The following is an 8852-nucleotide window of genomic DNA, read 5'->3' as shown; positions in this document are numbered from 1 at the left end:
CGGGTTCGCCCCTTTTCGGCGAATCCATTTTGCCAAAGTCTCAAGCATTTTTTAGGACCCTTTCAGCTGAAGAATCCGCCCTAACCGTTGCTCTCGACCGTCACCCGCCGTTCGTTTCTTCCGCTTTCCACCGTACCCTTGGCCTTTTCCCGCCCAACTTCCTCGTCCGCCTTGTAACCGGCAATCGCCATTCCTTATCGGCGATTGCTGCCCTTTGTTCTCTCGAAAATCGAACGAAATTAATGCGTCGTTCGGTGCCTCGGTCTCATGGGCCTCGGGGTCGAGACGATTACCGGAGTTATGAGTTCTTAGAGGATCGATGGCCGGAAGTGCGCATTCTCCGATCCACCGTGTTTCGTCGATCGAGCCCCTCCCCGAGTCGACGGGGGTTCGGGTCGACGAGGATGGCGCCTCCCGTTGTTCGCCGCTTCCTCATTTTCTCGCTTTTCGGTGTTGTTAATGCAGTAGGATTGCCCGACGTCGGCCTATAGATTTGTTTTTGACAGACGAAAGAAGGGTTACGGTTTAAATGAGTTTGATAAGAGTCAAGACTAAGAACTATTATCTAGCCAATTGGGCGCCTAAACTCGTTTACCAGAAATCGGATAATCAATTGAATTTATATGCGGGTATAGGATATGTGCTTAGTGCACGAGATTGATAAGACAAAAGAAAGTAGAGGTTTGAAGGCTCATCGATAAAATAGCTAAAGATATAGACGTTATGCACAATGATATCATATCATTAACAACAATATTGAAAAGAAACGAGCCCTTGGCCGAATGGATGAACGAGAGAAAATGATATATGAGGTTCTTCTATTATAGGTATTCTTTTTAAGATAAAGGGGAGCCAACCCTCAAAGAACGGGATTTTATTTATAGTGTTGCCTCATGGGCGTTTTGTACAATGTGAAATAAATAAAATAATCACTACAAAGACTACAACGTATTTGATGATTGGGCGCGGCGCGCGTCGACACACGCGTACGAAGTTGACACCGACCGCGACAGACACTACCGACGCGCGGCTCGCGCGCGGCGAGGCATCGGACCCAACGACCACCCGGACAACGGTCCGCACGGGACCGGTGGTATCCTTGCTGGGCCTACGTATAAGCGCTCCTCGGTTCGAGGCTCCTGTATGATGGCTCCTCCGGTTCAACCCCGTATGATGGCTCCTCCGGCTCAACCCCGGTATGATGGCTCGAATGTCATCGAGTGCACGTTCCATCTTCCTTGCCTCGGCCCTCGCCCGTTGGCTTAAGTTGTAATAGGTTTTCCCCGTATACAACAATGAGATATGTTCTTTTATCGATTTATTGAGTTTGTCCCACAACAGTCGTGGACGGGGATTTGGTCTTGGTCTTAAGTAAATTCTCACCTCATTAACTAGCTTCCGGGATTGAGTTATAAACCCAATATATATTTTCTTATTATGACATCAAAGTCAGATCATTCCCGATGTCTTGTGCATGCGATGGGTGTTGAGCTTATCCCACATCGCTTGTGGGATGTAGATTTCGTATTTTTATATGATGTTGAACAATGCTCGTGAACTAGCTTTTATGGCTGAGTTAAGCCTTATTTTATTTTTTTCAATCAAAATCTTTATAAGATTTATCATTGAAAATCTCAAACACTTTTTGTGTGTTATCCCAAGATTTAAGGGATCGATGACCCTCAACTACTACTGATCCACTACAAGAAAGTATAGAAATGACAACAAAAAATTTAATATTTGACAATAACTTAATTTTATTGTTGGGAAATGAACTTTTTTGTTGTTAAATAATTTAATTTTGTTGTCATAGTATTGATTATTATTGCAAAAAGTACTTTTGGCAACAAAAAAGAAGAAGAAGTTGCACGTCGTTGCAATAACAACCGTTGGGTAAATTTTATGCAACAATATTTTTCTTTTTTATTTCCAAAAGTACTTTTTATAACAATAATCGATCTATGGCAACAAAAAAAAAATTATTGCCAAATATCTTTTTTCTTGTAGTGACGTCGTTTGGTGGATCATCTGACAATATTCAAGTTCAATAATTGTTGTTTTAGTTCTTAAATAAACAGGGAGGGAGAGTCCAACAGACACATCATATTTAGAGCCTGTTTGGCTGGGCTTAAAAAAAGCAGTTTATAAGTTGGAAATAGCTTATAAGCCAAAAAAAAAAATAAGTTGGGGTAGCCTAACTTATTTTTTTTCTACCCCAACTTATTTTTTTTGGCTTATAAGCTTATTTCGGCTTTAACTTGTTAGTTAAGCCAAGTTAGGCCCAATTATTTTTTGGGCCTATTTTAAGCCAAAATGGCTTTAAGTGTCTAATGCAAACACTCAAAAAACGAGTACTATAAGCCAATCCAAATGGACTCTTATACTTATATAAGGGAGAATATGCAAATTTTGTAGTCCTCGCATTTTTGATTGACCATTCATGTTGCACCAAGTGTGTTCCAATTGTTGCATTTTGGTTGGTTATTCCCAATTCTTAACACCAATTATTTTTCTTAAGTTCATTCGATTGCCTCTTTAATTTGTATATTGATATTGTAATAAATTTTTGTGTTTTTTTTTCTCTTTACTCCCTTAGTTTTATATTATAGAGCAATATTTTTAACTTCTATACTTAGTTCAAAATAAATATTACCATTATATATAAGGACAGCTAAGAGGCTTTTGTAGTCCTCACAAAAGTTTTCAATAAAATGTCAAACTTTTCAATTAATTATTTCTAGGTCCTAATCTTATTTTTTAAAATTAAATTTACTTTTTGTTCTTAGGGTCTATTTTTCGAAAACTGTCGAACCTCCTACCTCGTTTTTGCTATTTTTTTGTCTTTCTATCCATGCCCAGTATCCGCATTTGAGCCCGATTAATCCACATAATTCGCATTGCGTAGCGCCTATTCTGATAAAGCGCTCCCTCCAAAGATTTTTTCATACCCAAGCTCGAACCCGTGACCCCTAGCCCCATCCGCTGCACAAATTTTGTATTTGTCTTAGAAGTTCATTAATTATGTATTGATTATTAATGAACAAAATAACTTTAAAAAAATTAGGATCCAGAATTCATGACCATCAAATTTTGACTCCGCATTTGATTTGAAGTAAATAATTTCATCAAAATGAAAGTTAAAATATTAAAGGAGTGAAATGAAAGTTTTGCTTTTATATATTGAAAATATACTTATATGATTTAAATATTACTAACATAAATTATATTTTTTTAATTAAAATATCTATTTTTATATATTGGTTCAGTACGCACAGAACTAGTTTTCATAATATAAGCACCAAATTAAATATGGACCAGTAGACCACAGGGCCACAGCGGATATGACGAGTGGATATTTTTTACTAATTAATTAGGATAGACGAATCCATAACTGATCTTTTCCCTCTGTATATAAATTATTATTGCAACTAGTCCATCTGTCTGTATCAGTTAACCAAATGTGAAATTTGTTCTCTTATGAGTCAATTGTTCAAAATAAGCGATTCATGGAGAAAGCTGATTCACACAGAGGGAATTGGATATTTCTATATTTTGCATCCTATTATTGAGTTTTGACCATCAGAGCTAATTTTGTTGACTGCAAAGTAGGAATATATGCACTGCTTTGTTACGTAGGAACAGTAGCGGAACCAAGATTTCCGCTGAGGGAATTCAAAATATAAAAAAGTAAACATACGAAGAAGCCTAAAGGGGTTCAACATCTACTATATATACATAAAAAATAATTTTAACCTTGTAAAAATAATATTTTTTTCCACCGAGGGGGTTCGGATGAACACCCTCGGCATAGTGTGGCTACGCCACTGCGTAGAAATATTATATTTCTTACATTGTATTGGTTTTATAACTTTCTACATATAAACTCTAATTATTATGGTGTGGATGGCAGGCAGGCCTATATTTTTTGATTTTAATAAGACTTCTTACAAGCATTGTTTCTATCTCCTATTATCTAAAAATAATCAAGTTATTAATGCATGGACAAAACATATATCTTTTCTTATAAGAAATTTTGATCCTCTTATACATTAAAAATCTTTGCAGAATCATTCTTACTTCTATTTAAATTGTAAAAGGTTATGTTCAGTCATTCCTTGATAAAAAAAGATCATTACCCTCATTTGAACCGTGAAGGTGCAATTCCTATGTTTAACTTCTTAAAAACAACGAGTATCTAAAATGTTTATGTGTTTACAAAATTTTCTAACCAAATGCATAAAAGCTTCTCTAAAAATCGTTTTGAAAACATGCTATCGTCGTCATTTGATAAGTCAAAATTCAGAAATTCTGTTCCCCTTCTTTATTTTGTTTTGTTTCGCAAAATGGTAAATTAAAGTGAAAATGGGCAAAGGGAAAAATAGGATTGTATTTAATGCCAAAAACCGGAAAACAAGCAATATACGTTTCAAAGTTTGGTAGTTGCAGGAAATAAAATTGGCACCCAAGAGTCCCTTTCAAATACCAATAAAAAACTGAATTTGTAAAATGAAAATAGCAGGAAAGATACGTCCACATGAACAATTCGAAACTAAAGATATTTGTCAACTCTAAAAACAATAATGTATCCTCTAATTCCAACACATTAAGCTTAATTAAGAAATTTTGGTTTGCTCAACATTTTTAGCACGGAATTATTGTTATTCTTACCATATACCAGTACATTTCTCTGTGGAATAAGGAATAATATACTCCACATCTTATAATTAGCACAATCATTCACGTAATAATTAATTTGGGTATATATTAGTTATATTTTCTAGTCAACCAACTCATGTGTCATAGGTTTCAATTATAGCAGTTTCTCTAATTAGTTGGATATAATTATAATTATGGCTGCCCACTTTCTGGCAAGTTAGACAATCCAACTTCTCAAAATAAAGATTGGTAGGCTAAATTTACAACTTAAAATTTGTATTAGCCCTCTGTGCTAATTTAGTGTTGATTGAATCGTGTATAATATGTTTCAAATTAGAGAGAACGATATGATGATTCAAACACGTCTTTGAGTTTTTCTTTATAGTATTTGTCACTTAATACTTCCTCCATTCTTATTTAGTTGTCATGTTTATCAAAGATAATTGTTTCAAAGTATTATCATTTTAGAAAAAAACAAAAAAAATTAATGATCTTTTTCCAATTTTGCCATTAGCTAATTGAATGAGTATTTTATTAGAGAGTGATTAATACTTGTCAAACCTATAAATTTACTAATTGCATTGATAATTGGGAGTAGATGTGTCCAAATTCCAAAACTTTTCATGCTTACGTCAAATTAAACAACAGGCTGTTAAATAACAACGACGTGCGATAATTCTATTATTTTAAAAGTTTTATTTAATGAAATGCTAAAATCATCAAAGTCTTACCAGTTTTGCCTACCCCATAGTATATCTGATTTAGAATTAAGTTAAAAATTTGTCTTTATCAATAAGTAGCATTTTGCGTTGAACCATTTGCTAAATCTAACAATTAATAATTGTACTTTCACAAAGGTTGTTTTATTAGATTAATTAAAGACATATTAAGGGCTATTATTCTGTACCTTTGACCAACTTAACTGGCCACATGCAATGAAGCTGCATATCATTCATTTTCGCCCTAATTAAAAAGTGTGCCGATTAAATGAGGACAAGGATAGAAAATGATGTTATGTGAGTATTAATTACGTAACAAACAGTGATATATGGGCATTTGAATCTTTTGAATATTTCACCAAAAATAGCCCTAAGTCCACTTCACGTGGCTTTGAATTTTGTTGCTGATTTTCTAAGTTTGCTGCCAGCTTTATTATCTTGTCATATACTCCCAATTTGGGGCCTTGATTTGGACTGCCTAAAAAAAGAAGGTTAAATATAGATCCTTCAATCGAGTCCTTTTCTTGGAGGACTAATACAACAACATACCTAGTGAAATCCCACAATGTGAGTCTGGAGAGGGTAAAGTGTCTGTGATTTGCAGACCTTATCTTTACCTTGAAAGATAGAGAGGTTGTTTTCGAAAGATCCTCGACTCAAGAGAAGGCTTGACAAAAACTTGGAGGACTAATGTGGCTTCAAAAAGTTTTCTTAAAAAAGAATTTATCTAGTTTCTTTGAGTTCGTAGTGATTAAGGATATTGTCTTTTCTTTATACCAAGATGTTGTATTTTAATATCTTACTTAGCTAGGACTTGATTAGTTTCGTACTTTACTTAGGATTTGATCGGCATAATTAATTGTGATTTGTAAGCATAAATTACCAGAGATCTCTATGTTTATGCAAAGTGAATGTTACGATAAATTCGATGCATGTGTACACAGTTGACTTGAAGAGCGTAAAATGAATCAACAAATTATGGATCATATTTGGTCAGTAACCAACTTAACTTGAATTCTCTAGTAGGTTTCGTTAATGGAAGAAATGAAGTTATTGTTCAATAACGTCGAGTTGAAAATATCCTCAATTAATTCGATTTGATGATTATTTTTGTGAATATCTTAGTGTCATTTAGGACTCGATTCAAACGAAAGACAGAAGAAGAATTAAAAAGTATGATGATACTTTTGTTGTTTCTATATTTCATACGTTTTAGTAAAGAGGATATTCGTTGTATCTATGTTATGTTTAGTGAAGGAAAATTAATGCTTCATATTTGTTTCTCAAAAATTTATTAGATAAGATTTTAAAATTAGAAAGAAAATAAAAAGAGACACTCTGTTCGACATAATAATCGATGGTTGTTGGAGATAAGACTGTACAAGAGTTGTATACAATAATCAAAGGGCGGACACAACAAATTAAGTCATGCAGAGAATATAAAATTAACGTTTGTATCATTGTATGTCTGTTTAGTCTTACTTTTTTTTCGAATGAAAGGTAAAATAAAGAGTGATGTCAGATGCTCAATCTTTTTTTTTTTTTGTTGGTTAGACATATCTGTCAAGAAGACTTAATATTAGTTCTCAGAGTCAAAGTCAGATGATGTACTAAAATCCAATTTGGTTGGGGACAAGTGCAGTAAGTCCAGACTGTTGACTACTGGTTAATGCACAAGATTTCAAATTATCTCCCTTCATGCTCACCCACACACTACCCTTTTTGGATTAATTAATCTATTGCCAATTTGCCATGAGGCTAAGGACTCTTTTGACTTTCTTCTTAATGTGCATGTTTTTTTTTTTTTCCTTTTTTATAATGATATGTATAGGCCAACTTGCGCCCACCTGATTATTTCATCGGGTATATGTGATCTCCCACCCGTACATGTAACAATTAATTTACTTAGCAAAATTTAGGCAAGCAAGTGTTCTTCTTGTGCTTGTTTTGTCCTTGGAAAAAGATTTACCTATTTATCAAGAGTTAGGAAAAACATACTGTCACTATAATGCTTAAACAAGAGCAGCACAACTTGACATGTGATATCAAAACACTGAAGAATGCCCCAAAAATGGTGCTCAGAAATAATGTTTACTGGTCATTTTTTAACCCTTTTTTTTTAAGACATATATAGTCAGTCATGAAGTTGTAAATTCCAAATGTGATGCTCAGTTTCACTGGAATGTAAAACTCTATGACACTAGGAATGTAAAACTCTCCATGGAATGTAAAACTCTATATGACACTAGCTATTTTCCAATTGCGGTTTGAAAAGTTGCTATTTGTGTTTTTTTTTGGTAACTGCTATTTGTGAATTTTACCTGCTTTTCTAGGATTTTGACTCAGCCCAATGATATCAATTCTTCTTTTTCAGGGCAATTTGCAGGATTGCCCTTCGCTGGGGTGGTCTTCAAATTTGGTCCTTCAGGCAAAAATTCTGCCTTAAGGCAGAATTTGCATGGCTAGGTTTGCAAAATTCTGCCTTGAGAAAATTCTGCCTCGCGAATTCTGACTTGCGATTTTTTTTTTTTTTTTACTGAGCTGGAGTTCGAACCCACAACCTCGGGATATTAGGTGAAGGACAAAACTTAAAAATCACCAATTTGAAGGACAAAAATTAAAGACCACCCCAAATGAAGAATAATGGGAATTTTACATAAATGACTACACTTTGGGGGTTTAAAAATTGCCATAGCTACAGTTTCAATATTTACATTGCGCTAGTTTTCATTTGTATTCAAAAAATGACTCCCGTATTCATTATAAAAAAATTTCTAGATACACTAAAAATTAACAAAAAACACTCAAAAAAAAACTGAATACAAAACAATAAATGAATACAAGCTAAAAAATTAACCAAAAAAAATAACGAATACACTCAAATATTGAATACAAAAAATAAAATTGATTGTATTCATTTGTATATAGGTGTAAATTCACTCTATTCATTTGTATACAACATATTTCTTCAAAAAACGTGAAAAATATTGTATACAGTTGCGTATACACGTATCCGGGAAAAAAAAACTTTTGAAAAATATGTACACACAGCTCTGAAAAAAAAAAAATTCCGGTCAAAAATTCCGATCAGATCTGTGTACACCTTCTTCTCCTTCACCTTCTTTTCTCCGTCACCTTCAGATCTGAAAATCCCGATCAGATCTGAAAAATTCGAAGAAAATAATGCATTTTCCGATCAAAGGTGAAGAAGACGCCGGAAAAGGAAAAAAGAGAAGAAGGTTGCTCCGTCGTGTCGGAGAAGAAGACGTCGGAGAGGTTCAGATCTGGTTTCGCCGAAGCTCCGGCGGTTTGGTGGTGGCCGGCGACGGAGTATGGGAGAAGATGGAAGAGAGAGAGAGAGATGAGAGGATTTGATTGGAAGTGAATAATGTGATTGATAGGGTATTTTATTTTGTATATATATATATTGCTATAAGTTGTATTTAACATATTATTATTTACTATGGGATGTAATTA

The sequence above is a fragment of the Lycium ferocissimum genome, chromosome 7, assembly GCF_029784015.1.
Source record: "Lycium ferocissimum isolate CSIRO_LF1 chromosome 7, AGI_CSIRO_Lferr_CH_V1, whole genome shotgun sequence".
In the NCBI taxonomy this organism is placed as follows: domain Eukaryota; kingdom Viridiplantae; phylum Streptophyta; class Magnoliopsida; order Solanales; family Solanaceae; genus Lycium; species Lycium ferocissimum.
The sequence above is the reverse complement of the archived record's forward strand: the minus strand, read 5'-3'. Positions refer to the sequence as shown.